At 37.6% G+C, this 15,178-nt stretch overlaps 1 long non-coding RNA gene across 1 annotated transcript; it reads right to left on the bottom strand.

Moving 5' to 3' along the window:
- Positions 1 to 8,104: 8,104 nt before the first annotated feature.
- On the bottom strand, positions 8,105 to 11,392 carry LOC148937956 (uncharacterized). The gene is made up of 3 exons (XR_016138672.1): positions 11,186 to 11,392; positions 10,754 to 10,819; positions 8,105 to 10,445 (listed from the first exon to the last, which is right to left on the bottom strand). It is a non-coding gene; the product is annotated as an uncharacterized LOC148937956 (long non-coding RNA).
- Positions 11,393 to 15,178: the final 3,786 nt, after the last annotated feature.

A 15,178-nucleotide genomic window follows, 5' to 3' on the forward strand; every position in this document is an offset into this window, starting at 1 on the left:
TTCGGTCTTCTTAAGGAATAAACGACGAGAAGGTAAAGGATAAGATGAATAGTACTCGTCCTATCGCGCGTGCAATATTCGAGCAAAACAAATGGTACCGGAGGCCGCCTACGTCCCCCTTGGCGTCCAACGAATTATCCGCCGCCTCTTTCCGTTCTACGCCATTGCACGCGCTAATGATATTTTGCGCGACTTCGTACACTCGTTACTATATCAATAATTCCCTATAACGTTCATGACAAATATATTTATCTATATAAAAGAAAAAAATCGTACGTTCTCCCGCACAGTTAAGACTATTGAAAGCGTTCTTCGTATCTATTTGCGATCCTAATTCGATCGTATATAAGCACTAACGATAAATTGATTCTATCGTGATAGTATTCCGCTAATCATGTTGCACGAATGCTTTTTCATTACATTCTAAAATTGTCAAGAATCAATTATTGATATTATATGTGGTGTGGAACTATAATTAATATTAGTAGCATGATAGTTACATGGCCATAAGGAACTTTCTGATAAGCAAAGATATAAGTTTATATGCTAATTTTCACCGTTAGCTTTCTAAGAACATTCGGTGGTACACGCGCATATAAAAAATCGATAAAAAAATTTAATTCAAGACAATTAACCAAGACAAATATATTAGACGGTACAGCACGGCGATACAGAAAGATATAACGATGTAACGCTCGGTGCGCTCGGTACGTTCAACACCGCGAAATTATTACGCGAAAATAACGTCATTACGGTTACAAGCATGCGCATATATCTTTCCTAGAAGCGTAATCTGATTTTAGATTCTTTGAAAAAAGAATTCGTTGAGGCTCGTTAAAACGTATTGAAAGTCACCATGGTTCCGGCACGCCGTCAGCCTCGCCATCTAAAGCGACACACCATGCCGCGTTCGGCGGTGATACGGAATTACTTCGAGAACCCTCGCGGGCATAGGCGACGTTTGCGCTCGGATCGAGATCGGGCTGTGCGTACGTATGCGTACGAATGAAAATGCACATGCGTGTCAGGACACGTGCGTGTATGCTCGGGCTTGGTAACGCCCGTGAGATCGCTTATTGGTTGCCAATCCCAACCAAGCTTTTTGCCCATAAGAGAAATTGGCGCATAATGGAGGTGCGGTACCAGTTCGCTGACTAGATTTACGAGGAGACTGTCTTGAAATTATTGTCGCGCGCTCGCCTCGATTCGCCGACATGGGTAACCGATAAGACATTCAAAATTCGCGAACTCGCCCGGGAACCGGAGCACGGCGCATTCTTTCGACGATAAACTTTCGTCGGGGCTCGCGCCGAGTGTCACGACGGTGCGTGTTTCTTTTCAGGGAGGTGGGACAATACTATCGTGATCGGAGGTGGACGCCCGTGTGTCGTGCTATAAATTACGATATGCAAATTTAATAAGCGCGCTGAGCTACGTCGTTGCTCACTGTGCGAATCTTCATTGCCCGCGATTTCTGAGACCGTATCAGTACCTTGTCGCATACGAACGTTGATGTATAACGCAACAAAGATTTATAAAAAAAAGTGTATTAGTAAATAGAACAATTGTGTTCAAATAAAAAATTTATTTTTAATTTTCTTTAATTAAGAACACTACATTCGTATATTTAAAGATACAATACTTATTAAAATTTGTCCATCTAAAATTATCTGAGACTGCTTCTATTTTTTAATGAAACGTATAAAATAAAAGTAATCAAGATGTAAATGTATTAATTTTACACTGTTATATTAAAGAATCAAAGACTTATATTTTCTATGCAAAACATTTTTAAATATTTATCACATAATCATAACTACAGTTGGTGACTGCAACTGTATTATATTTCTTTGTCCATACTATACAAATTTTGAAGAGATATTTAAATATTTATTACATAATATAAATTATAAAATAATGCAGGTAATAGAAATATAAGAAGTATCAAAAGAATTTGTCCAGTATTTTTCCTATTTTCCTATTATGTTAATGTCACTGTATTATGTTAATTTATTAATCAAATATTAATATATTTCCAAGAATATGACGTACTTTGTCGTTTACTTTTGGTACGAAAAATAAATATTTAGAGGCATTATGACGCAAATATAGCCTAATGTAATATGGTGTAATCTTCCAAGATTTTAATCGCCTTAAAGACGCCGATTGCGACAGATTGACAGATTGTCTGCAGGAAAAATCATACGTCATTCGTTAACGAGTACGGCGCGGCATTGCTATCGCCAACCGCATCTTCGTCTCGGACTCGCAGATGGACGTAATTACATCGTATCGACAACAGGCGTGCCTGACCCGCGCAATGCGCGACGCTCTGTGATTTACAGTTGTGCCGCTTGAATTAAATGCAATTAAGTCGCAGTAAATTACGCACGTTCCCGCTGAGACCAGCAGATAAATCAGCGTCGTGTTTGCCTTCGCGTGTAATCGTGGCGAGGGCGACGCGAAGAAAAAGAAACCGCGAGGAACAGCGAACGTAGAAGAGAATGACGACGACGGAAAGGAAGCAGAGGATGCGCGCCGGGTGTCGCAGGGGGATGAAGGAAGCAGGGGAACATCGCGAAGAGGACGAAGGAAGAGAAGAAGTCGGCCGGCGGCGAGGAGCACAATGACGCTTGCATGCGCACGCCTGTGTTTACTCTTTGCAGAATCTCTAGAATGTGGACAGGGGGAGGGGGATTCCATGTACTGTACCGTAAGGGGGTGTGCACACACGTGCTGCAGTTACCCTCCTCTATCCTTCCTCTGTTTCTCTTTCTCTCTTCCGTTCCGTCTGCCGACCGTCTCTCGCCCCGGGGGCCGCGCACAAATAACTGTCCGCCCGTAAACTCCCGCTACGACACTCGAGAGGTAGGAACGTTACACCTATTCCTCCGGCGGCAATTGGCGATCGTCGAGGTTACCTCGTTATAAGAATGAGATTCGCCGTTGCCGTTCTCCCGAGGTCGCCGCTGCCGGGAGCAAAAAACGCTCTACCGGCGCGTAAAAATCGGCCGCTACGATATTTCACGCCGGCGACAGCGAATACCGGCTTGGCACGCGTGCTCTTTTTGCGCACACCGCCATTGGGCCTGACATTTTGATGCCAGTTTAATTGATCGATACTCACACTGTTCCCGAGTCCCACGTAACGACATGACAAATGATAGAATGCTTCTTTTCAATCGTGTATTTTTTTATCCATGAGACGAGAAATGCGCTTTTTACCAAACACCTGTTTAGTTCTACGAAGCATGTATATTGCATTTTTTAGCTATTAATACGTTTTAATAATTTATCGAATTCTCTACAATGTGTTTTTATGATTATATCCATCTTTTTAATACTTTTAGCATTTCTTATAAGGCACACAACGGTAAGATCTAAAATCGTAAGATGCATAGTTTAAAGTATCGGGTACTACCTTAGCACTACCTTATAAAGTAACAAAAAAAAAAATCTACGTACAAATGTGTATTTCCAGGTCACTAAATTAATACGTTATCGTCGCCGCTGGAGACCGTGGAACATGGAATCTGCAAGGGAGGAAATATTTTAATGACGTGACGTCACGGTTAGCAGGTTAATAAGGTCGTGTGGGCGCGTCCTGGTATAATAAAGTGCGCGCTTATCCGAGCTCATCCTTTAGTCCTTGCACACGCCAAGAAGGCACCTACTAGAGATTCGCGCGTAGCTTTTTCATTCTCTTCTCTTTCCATTCTGTTATATACTCCGCTGCGCCGACCTTAATTTACATATCTCTGTATCAATGCTACTACCTTGCTTCACCAGGCGCATACTTTCAGCGACACGTAGTGGTTCACGTATCACGATCGTCCGCCACTCCGGATTCTCGCAATGGGCAAGAAGGTTACCAGGACTGTAGATGACTGTGACTCCGATTTTCGCTTTTGTTGACTACCAGCTTGGCTGGGATCGTTTATGCGGATGTATACCGTAAGATCCGCGTATCAACGTCACCTCCTACGGTCGTCATCTTCGACGAAAGGGTACTCGAATACCGTGGTAGCCGCTCATAAATATGTTGACTATGTTCGCCAGATGTTGCGGGAGTTGTAACTACATTCCTGCTTCCTCTTCTATCGTGAAATTTATATCGTACGACAGATAGAAAGCGACCAGTTTATTTACTAGAATATAATGTGATCATTCAAATCACATTATATAAAAGAGAAATTGTTTATGTATATAAAACTAATATATTCTACTCATTATAACAATTATAATAAACTATCTCTAATGTACAGTAATTTTCTTTTTATAATAAAATACATATTTAGATTATTGTATTTGATATTTGTATTTTATTAATAAATATAAAATATAAAATATATAAAATATAAATAATAAATATAAAATCTTTTTTTCTTAGAGAATTACTATAACGATTTATAGTTGTTGATAAATAGCACATTTTGTTGATGTTCTTATATTTCTTCTCGATAGACATTTCTGCTCGGTAAATGAGAGAGTGATTTGTCTACACTGATAATAATTACGCATTATTTGTTTCGCATCTATAGGATCGTAATAATGTTCAGAATCAGTCAGTCGTTCAATCTGAAACACGATTAACAAACATGTCACGAGCGTCGATAATCCAATAGATACATTTTACCAAGAATACCGATTGCATCTAGATAGAAAATCAATGATCCCGGATTGAATCCGGGCAACGTGTCATTTGCTATCAATTGCTGTTATTATATATATTTTTATCGCTCGTCATGCCTGCGAGTGTGCAGTTGTGATAGAAGAAAGCACCAGTGTGCCAATTATTATCATAGCAAATTTCCCGATCAGCTTTCTCCGATTATTCGCCAGCTGACTTTACGTTTCCGTTTCGTCCTCACAAACGAGTCACCAACATACGGCCATTGACCAGGAGAAATCCTACGTTATTAATCAATCGCGCGCTCGTCCAGCTAAACACTGAGGTCTACATTCTCGCTACACATTCAGCACTAAATGCGGCTGTTCGATCGCTCGCGTCCTGTTTACATTACATTATTATCTCCGTATTCTACAGACTCGGAATCACAGCCTCATTCAACGCTAAATGTACAATAAGGATAGAGATCTGAGTGCTGAGTGCTCACATGGATTCAACCGCGGCTTGAAACGCGTTTGGAGATAAATCTTGACGCGTCGTTGGTAATTATAGCTATCATTCGATCGGTCTTCGGTGACGGAGCAGTAAAATTATTTCTTCATTAATCAAGTATCAGCTTCTACATTGCATTCCGGGCGTGTGAGAAACATTTTTCGGTTTGTTTCACAATTTAAATATGCACTGAACTGTAACGTTAGCTTAATCGTATACGTTCAACATAAAGTAATCTTAATGACCGTACGGAAAAATAGCTGTACAAATTAACTGAATGTAACAGCGGAAATTTTAAGTGCAATATACTAGAAAATATACATTATGGGGCTTAATAAGATTTAATAAGGCACCGTTGACGTCACAAGATTGAAAATTAAAACATTGTCTATTTCTAACTCTCAAAATCTCAGGGGAAGTCCTCAGATAAAATCTCAAATTCATTGCATAATGCAATTATTTTGCTTATTGTTCACGGTTGCACGGTTGTCATTTCATGAGACCATCGGTCTTTCCTAGAACGTCAATTGGAGAACGCAATTTACGTGTCCAACATCGCGTGCACTTGTCCTGTCGAAGGATGACTTGTCGATTTTTTCATGTAAAACGTGTACATATTTTCGAATTCGAAAAGAATATTTCGCAAACAAATACATGTCATTTTCTTTTCGCGATACAAGTATCTTAAGTTCATTTGTTCGTTATTATGTCCGGTATGTATGTGTATCCGCCTATCTTGAAAATTTCAAAGAATACGCATACGTCTTTTATTGCCATTACTTAACGTACTTGTCACAAAATCCCGTTCCGTGTGTCAGAAAAATGTCAAACCCCAGACGAGAAACGACGTAAACCTGACGTCGTTTCTACGAGCAACGGTTTGTTGCACGATGCTTGTGACAAGAAAAGTGCAAATACGCGTATGTCCGCTTATACGAACTCTGCGAGCAGATCTCAAGATGCAGCGAAACTCAGCGGCCGGAGATTAGATTTGCCGCTGAAGGGACGTCCTCTCGTTTCATTGCAGGTTTATTTGAATACGTATTAATATTTAATACTCGCGGTGTTTAAGTGGGAGTCGTCTCTCGTCATCCGGCGGGTCCTATATAATTACAGCCGGCCCACACCCACGGAGAAAACGAAAAAACGTAACAGCGGCACGAAAGCGCGGCTGCCCCGAAAATAAAAGTAACGAGATTTTTAGGCTTCGACGTTTGGTGCCATCTTACTCTCGTTTGAAGTGCCTAGAACGAACTTGGTTATTCCATTGTCAGTCAACGAAACTCGATCGTCGATGTTACGCGATAAGTAACGTGCAACGATCGTGCAATTAAGATAGAGACAAAAGAGGAGATTGAGAAGATAACATCAGGGAGGGGCCAGCATCTTGTGAAAACAAATGTTATCTTCGTGTCATCAACATTCTTGGCCAAAGTCATTACCGTCGCTTTTGTATCCGGTGTCTGTAATATTTGCACCAATAAGCGATGAGTAACAAGACGAGTAGGAATCCCCGCAAAATGACGTATCATTATGCGTATTCGCTCTCGTAACGGCAGCACTGAGGAAAGGATCGACGAGGAGAAAGAAAGAGACCTGACCGGTAAAAGGGAGGGCGAGAGCGTAGCGTTTTTCGCGATTTTCTCACGAGGATAATTTCGACGATTAGTGCAAAAAACGGGGTCCACCACGCGGAGCGGTGAGCGCGGGAAAATGACAGACAGAAATTGTTTTGCCATGCCGTATAATTTGCAGGGCCGCAGTCATCATGTATCATTTGCGCAAATTATAAATTCGTTATTTCACAATTATTATAATGCATTTGCGAAAAATACCGGTGACCTAGTCACACCGGTCGGTACCGATACGCGATGCCAATTACTGCAGAAATCCATTAAAATAAGCTGCAGTTGCGGACGGTCGAAATCCCCACATTCAAAAATCATGCAATGTCATTGCGAGAGTCCGTTGCAGAACACTGTAACTCGGTAACATCAATACAGAATTTATAACCTGACTGAATCGCATCATTAAACATAAATATACTAGACGTAAATCATTTATGCTATTAACAGCATTTTCTTTCTTTATCCGATATACATATTATTTCATATTACTTCATAACGTACCATATTTTATTATATTTTCCTGCATGAAATTTCTTATTCGCGCGAAAGAGTATGCCAAAAGGTTATATTCCTGTCTGTTTTTATTGCATGAAACAACTTCGCGTCAACACAGATAAATGTATGCCGTATCTATATCCGGTCGTAAATCCTACGATATTATCTGCACGTGAATGCGCCCCTGCGCCCATGACTCGTACTCTACCACGCGGAGAATCGGCCCGTTGTATTGAGAGGAGTCTCACGGAAGCTCCGATCAATTGTGAAGATCGTGAAGGATCGCGGCTACTGTCAAGTGTACTGCTGGTGTATCGTAACCAGTCTGCGAGTCTCTGCGGGTATCGGCGCGACTAGAATTAATTCGTTTCGCAGCATGGGCGCGCGCGCACGCGTTGCGTCCATTGCTTTATCAATCTCGTAAAAGGCTCCAAGAGCGTGTGCTTCAACGAAGACATCGCAATGGGATTCGTTATGCAGTCACGGCGACGATCCAGCGTCCCGCTGGCTAGTTTTGCGAGTGACTTATGCACATCTAAATGCAACCATTACAGCCTTGATCGTGGACTTTATGTTCGCCGACGCATTTGAACGGTCGACCATGCAACGGCGATAGGACAATTTATCCTCATTGACATTTTATCACGAAGTCCGACTCAGACGAAAGAGTCGAATGCACAACCGTGATCCATGAATTTTACATCGCAATATATAATCCTTTCGCACAAGGAATTACGTAGAAAACAATCGTATTTTACATAAATGCCTTCTTATCTTTACAAATCAGCTTGAATCTAATAAAATCTAATAAAATCTAATAAAGAAAAAAAGATTTCTCTATTAGAAGAAAAATGCAGCCATGAAGTATGATAATTATAATCATGTCTCAAAATATTAATGCAAATTGGTGTTTGACGTCAGATGATGTGAGGTACGAGTTTAACAGAAAATTATATAAACAGTTAGAACACCGCTAACAGATTTCTTCCTTATGCACACGAATGTTGGGGATTTCCTAGATTATCGGATAGGCGATAATTTGCACTTATGCGAAAAATCGGAAATGACAAATGTACATGCACAATTATGTCATACTGCTTCCGGTCAATCCTCTTCCAATTATAGCGATACAAAATGGGTGCGCGCGGATTTCTTCCCGGAAGATCCGATTCGATCGCGAGCAAATATTTAGATATCGTCATACAACATCGTCGCGACGTCATCGTGACGTCGTATTGATGATGACGCAAGGACGCTTCGACGAGACATGCGCTCGCTCACCCAAGCAACTCAGAGTATACAATGAGGGATGCTTGCAGCCTGTGCGAAGGCGGTTAATTTTCATCTATTTTTAGCGTAGGTTTCGTTTCACGTATTATGATGAGAAAGTGTGAATGGCGAGAAAGTGTCAATGGAGAGATTACTCGCGGAATTCCAATGCGGAAGTTCAACCGATGAAACTCAACTTTTCCAACTAATTACTATAACAACATTTTTGATCATAATAGATAATTATGTTTCGTCGCAAAGTGTAAGATAAACTTACTAAACTGAATTAAAGTTACGTAAAATGAAATCTTTTCTGCGAATAAAAATATGACTACGATAAAGTTATTACGATAAAGTGTCCTATGCTCGCTTATAAAATACCGCAAGAATCTTAATTCTTTGTTGCGGTAATGCTATTATTATATCGTCGAATATAAGACGAAAAATAATTTTGCTATCAGTAGTTTTTGTGAAACGAAAATATTTTAATATTTAATCGTAATCAAAAAATGAATATGAATATTACATCAAGTTGTTTACATAAATAGATTCGTTGTAATTTTCAAAATATTACCATTTTATTCAAAGATTACTTTTTAATAAAATAGATCCCGCAAAATAATGCGTATTTCAAGATGTATATTTCACCCTGCTTTCGTAACACGCAAGTGTGGAATATTTATGAAGATATATGCACACGGGGTGGAAGTTTGTCAGCGGGACATTCAGACGGACCAGCATTGGTTCTTGGCTAATGGAAGTGTCATCCCGTTATTAATTGCAGCCGCGGGCGACCTAATTCAGTCACGTAATCAGCTTGGTTAACTTTCTACTTGTGACGCAGATAATCGCTGCACCGCTCGATTAATACGAGCCATTAGATATCGAGAATGTTGGATGATGGCTGATAGCGAGTGGCATTCGATATAGTTGAAAAAAATGAAACAGCTTAAGATCACTTGAAACCAGCGACCACCGTGCTTGCACCGATAACGCGTCATCCATTTCTCTCATCATAAAACTTTACCATTCACATCCATATGTCGCAAATGAAGGATATGTGGAACATATATGTGCAGTCACCAAGAACATTGAGAATTACTTCTTACTTTAAGTAACACTCAAGAGGACTCATTTCTCTATACCTCTATATACCTCGACACGTTATTATTCGTTCCGCGGTCTGCACTCCGACCGGTTTTTCACTTACGATTAGATACGTGAGTATTTTCGAGGGTTCATCCGCAAGAGGAAGAATCGACGTCTTCCAATCTACAGCTCAATGAACTTTCGTTGCAACGAATCGATGTCGCTCGCAAAACAAACGAAAGCTAGGGCGGTATATTTACCATACAATTAATTCGGTTGCCGAAGAGTAAGACTGTAAATGTCGTTCGCAATTAAAGCGCTGACTCATTCGTTATTTGCCAATGCACTGGCTCTTATCTGCTAGACATCATAAAGCCACGTGCAATTACACTGACTCACTTCTTTGCCGCATCAATCGATATGTCAATAAGTAGTACGTCGGTCCCGCGAAATAATCTCCCCATTTAATTGTCCCGAATATAATCGTCGTACAACAGAGATATTAACAGGAAAAGTATTAAAAGTCAATTCTCATAAGGTACATTGCACGCGAGTAAAATCTACATATCTTCGATCTGTGCAACCTCGCACACTTATGTGATGTGCACTCTCTTATCTCCTACACACTATTGAACTATTCCCACCTCCGAAGACAGGCTGAATTCATGAATGGAAAGGCTCCGGGCTGCTACACCTCCATGCTCACGGAGAGATACCGCCCGCGTACGAAAGTTCGCGGAAGAGAAAGTCCCCGATGACGATGACATCATCGCTACCATGGTCATGGTCTCCGTCGATTCTGGATCAGCGACGCGTGCCGAATCCCAGAACTTTCCAATAATCTTTAAATACCAGAAAGTTTAAATCACGAAGAGAAAGTAATTTAATAGAAAAGTTATCTTTTTCATTTTGCCTAACAATACTAAAATATCTGAAGGTATATTAAAAGAAAAATAAACATAACATATTTTATAATTAATAAAAATAAATAAATAAAACATAACATATGTTATAATTTGTAAAAAAATTATGTTTTCTATTAATAGCTCCTGTTAACTATTACCAATACCGACAATATTATTGAATAATTACTTTGCGACCAACGCAGGAACCGTGTTCCAACCTACCGCCTTCCTCCGCAGGAACTTACCAGTCTGCCGATCGAACTGCAATGACTCTTGCTCGCCTTCTTCTTCGTCTAGCGATATACGTTTGTCTGTGAACAATGGGACATCAGAAAAGTGAATGACGTCACTGGATACGACATCGAATCCTACCTTCTATGGTTTTCAAACTCGGGGGTTTACCTACGTAGATCGATTGAGATAACATTATATGAAAATCTTGATATTACTCACAATTATATATAAAACTCATATTTTTCCTCAAGCTATCGAAAGTAACAAAAATTTGATTATGTCATCTATCTTGACACTTATATATTGACATTGAAGAAGAAAATAATGTAATGTATGATATAAAATTAAATATGATGAATAAACAAACGAGTTAAAAAATTTTATCGCTTCTCGATAAGTGCAAACGGAATTTTGGAAAAAAAAAACGAAACGGATCTAAGAACCTGGACTATGGTGCGACTTTCGCAGACCTTCGTAATCTGTGGTTCTTTTCCCCTCATTAAGGAACCGAACGTAGAAGGTAATTGATACTTTCATAACCTGGCAGCATTCCCACCTGCAAATAGCTCAGTTTTTGCTGTGGTCTCATTAGAGGTGACAATAAGTAGTTACCTGTTTCCAGATAGGAACCTACCTGCCTGCCTGCTTGCCTGTTGTGGAAACGTCTCGCGAGCTGAAAGACGGTGCAGTTGTGCTGGGATTATTACAGTTGCGATTTTGCGATACTAATTTTGCGATACGCAATTCTTGCTACGTGCGGAATTCAAACAAACATCGAGCACCGATAAATTAAGTGACATAGGTGTTATTTTAAATCACTTAACAGAAAGTCGGCAGTCGCAGTTGAAAGAATCTATCGTAATTTAGAATGTCTACATTACACGGGCTTCTACAATCAGCTATTGTTTTAAAATAATTTTAGTTAAAATATTGAAGATAATTATACTAAATTATTTAAAATCTAAATATGTCATTTTAAGATATTTTATGTGTGTATATATATATATATTTTTTTTTAACTATATTTCATATAAACATAAGTAAACTTTTAAATAATAGACAAACTCATACAGATCAAGATGCAAATTCTGTTTCACAATCAATTAAATTCAAATGGACACTTCAAATGGATCACTTATTATATTTTTCACACTTGTCATAAATCAAATATTCATTATAATTTTTAATATATGTAATACATAACGCAATCTATGCCGTTCAATAATAAATATTGAGACTAAAAATTAAATTAAATAAACAATAAAATATTTTCTTATTCAAGATTTTTTATTCACACAGGTACGAATTGATTCCTGTGTCATATTACGCTTCGCATCGGCCACTCTCGATCCGCGACGACCATCTCTTTCGCATCCGACCGAACGATCCTATCTAATTATATAAGTTATCCGTCGCACGTCTGTGTGTGCGTGTAATACGCGCGAGAGTTTACAAATTAGCCGCAGTTACGAGATGCGTGTACACGAGCGTCGGCGCAACGCTAATCACCGTGATTGCAGGGGAGTGTAAATCGTCGGCAGGATAATATTCCGTGTAATTGGTTCAGCCTCTGTCAACCTGTCTAGCTACCGGACGATGTCTTAACCGAACCAAGCCGATACGTGTGCGTGCGATACGCACGCATTTTCGCAAACCTATCTCGATACCTCTGTCATCCGTATCCGTTCGTGGAATCTATTATACCCCGCGATTTTGCGATTATACCCCTTCGTGAGCAATTGAATCCTAGTGAATCGCGATCACGACAGAAAATCTGCGACCTCATGCGTCATTTCGAGTTAACGCGTGGATGATCAAGCAACTATATCAGCAAGACATAATTCATACATACGCTGCCATAAGCGTCGCGCATTTAGAAATGTGTAAAACATGTAATATATGTCAACTTCATGCAACTTCAACGTTTTTTGCCTCATCAGTGGCCGATATCATTAGTACGATACAAACACTATTTTATGTGCAAATATTCTCATACAGGTATTCTCATTTCTCACAAGTTCTCTTTTTCTTTATGAAAAATGAGTAGTTTTCTTAAAACCATAGAATCACATCTCTGTTCTTATTCCGAATGTAAATCTTCCAATCGCGGTTCTTCCGTTTTTCGCTCGCTTTTTATGTTTGCAACTAGTCATAGATTTTACCAACGCTAAAGAAATTTGACTAACTAACGTTCGAAAGAAACGAGAAATATATTAAGAAGTTATAGCAGATCAATAGCTGTTCTTTTTACGGCAGATCAGAGAGGTAGGTCCGAAACGAAATAACAATGAACAGACGCACCACGGGGGACCGAATCCAAAGAAGATTTGCTTGGGATGATAGACTTTGACAACAAGGTTGCAAGTATCAACAAGATACAACAGGACATAAAGCAGTATCCTGTAAGCCAGTCGATGGGTCGCACAGATCGGATAAAAAATGCGTTTGAGGAGCCGACCGATCGAATGACTTTACGTATATCTTTTCTACTGTACATATATATTTTCTACGTATATATTTTCTTCTCGTCGCTGGTGGCTTGTGATATTAGATATAGATAATAAATTTTCAATAAAAAATATGAGAAGAATATTTGCACAATATGCAACATAATTCTGGAAAAGAAGCTTAGAACATGAAATTATCATATAATAAAATATTCTGTTTTATCTGTATCGTCACATTATACACATCTCGACATTTGCTTAAATCTTAAGTTAATAGAAACATTGAATTAAAAAAAAGATAAATTAAAAATAATTTATTTAAAAAGATACATTAATTTCTAATTATCTTGTCTTCATAGAATCATTTGCGTGGAATATGAAAAATTGTATGACATCCAAACTAAATTTATATCGGAAAATTATATTCAAGTGTAAAATTATTTACAAAGATTTAATTATGATATATAAATTTAATATCTTTAAATATATTCACTGCAAAATTTAATGATGTAAAGATTATATACAAGTATATAAAATCTAAGGCATTGTAATGTTCTTTACTCAATAATCTTAATAAATAAAATTTGTTACGATAAAATGTCGATGATTTGTTATAGTATCCAAGATATATAATAGCATTTATAACTTGTTCATCTTTACATGTATGTATATTTTCCAATTATTCATCGTGTAATAACATCATAATTAACCACTGTCTGATCTGACGGAAAGATCAAAATTATGGAAATAATAATTTTATGGAAATTTTGCATAGTAAGATATTTATTTCTGAAGATCAATATTTTATATGACAAAGATCAAGATGCTATGTACTTGATTGCTAAGAAATTGACCTAACGTACGTGAGTAATGTGATGTAATTGATAAGATATCTCACATAAAATATCTGCTGAAACTCCGCAAAGATAACTATGATTCATACAAAACTACAGGTCAACTTTAAAACTTTTACAACAATAATGTGCAGAAAAATTTTTTAAAATCTTCTAAAGTGACGAGAATAGAAATTATATTAATCTCACAAACAATATTTATAATTTGTATTTGCTATTTTGTATACATTGTTATATATTCTTTGTTAATATTTTACAAACGTTTATAATAAATTTTACAAAAATTTATTATAAAATAAAAATTTTACAAAAGTAGATTTATTATAAAATAGATACAATTTTGCATAGTAAGATATTTATTTCTGAAGATCAATATTTTATATGACAAAGATGCTATGTATTTGATTGCTAAGAAATTAACCTAAGTGAGTAATGTGAGTAATATAACTGATAAGATATCTCACATAAGATATCTGCTGAAGCTCCGCAAAGAGCGTCTTCTTAATTTACATATAACATCTTTCTTTATATAGTATCTTAATCATATAAAATGATGATTTTCAGAAATCAATATTTTATTATGCAAAATTCAACTTTTTTGTTTTTATCTTAATAATACATGTAAAAGAAAAATACACAAAAATAGTAATGAAAAGGAAAGTTATTTATAGAAATAAAATACAAAGATATATTTGCAGAAAAGCACGATAAAGATTAAGCTTGTTATAAATAGAGAATTGTTAAAAAAATTAACAAGAATAGAGATGCATCTAATAAAGAAAAAAATAAAATTCATAAAAATAACATGTGTGAGAGTGTGTGTGTACATTATTTATTATGTAAAAAATGCCTAAATTATAAAATTTTAATACCGCTTTGTTTCTGATTTTTTGAAGCTTTAATTTATAATAATATACACTTCAGTTTATCTAGATCTTAAACTACCAATAGACACTTCTATGTCTATCTTAGTCTACCACCACTTCTACTAATTAGAAAACGACTTAACAGGGGTGGATACTATATATATTGGAATGACACATCTTTGCTAATACCAATACAGGGATTCCTCTACCCAATCATCTCTAACGGTTGATGTCAACTTCTAAGAAAGAAAAAAATTACGGCGCCCGGA

This window comes from Pogonomyrmex barbatus, unplaced genomic scaffold (genome assembly GCF_055798465.1).
Source record: "Pogonomyrmex barbatus isolate J1 unplaced genomic scaffold, ASM5579846v1 scaffold1, whole genome shotgun sequence".
NCBI classification, from domain to species: Eukaryota; Metazoa; Arthropoda; class Insecta; order Hymenoptera; family Formicidae; genus Pogonomyrmex; species Pogonomyrmex barbatus.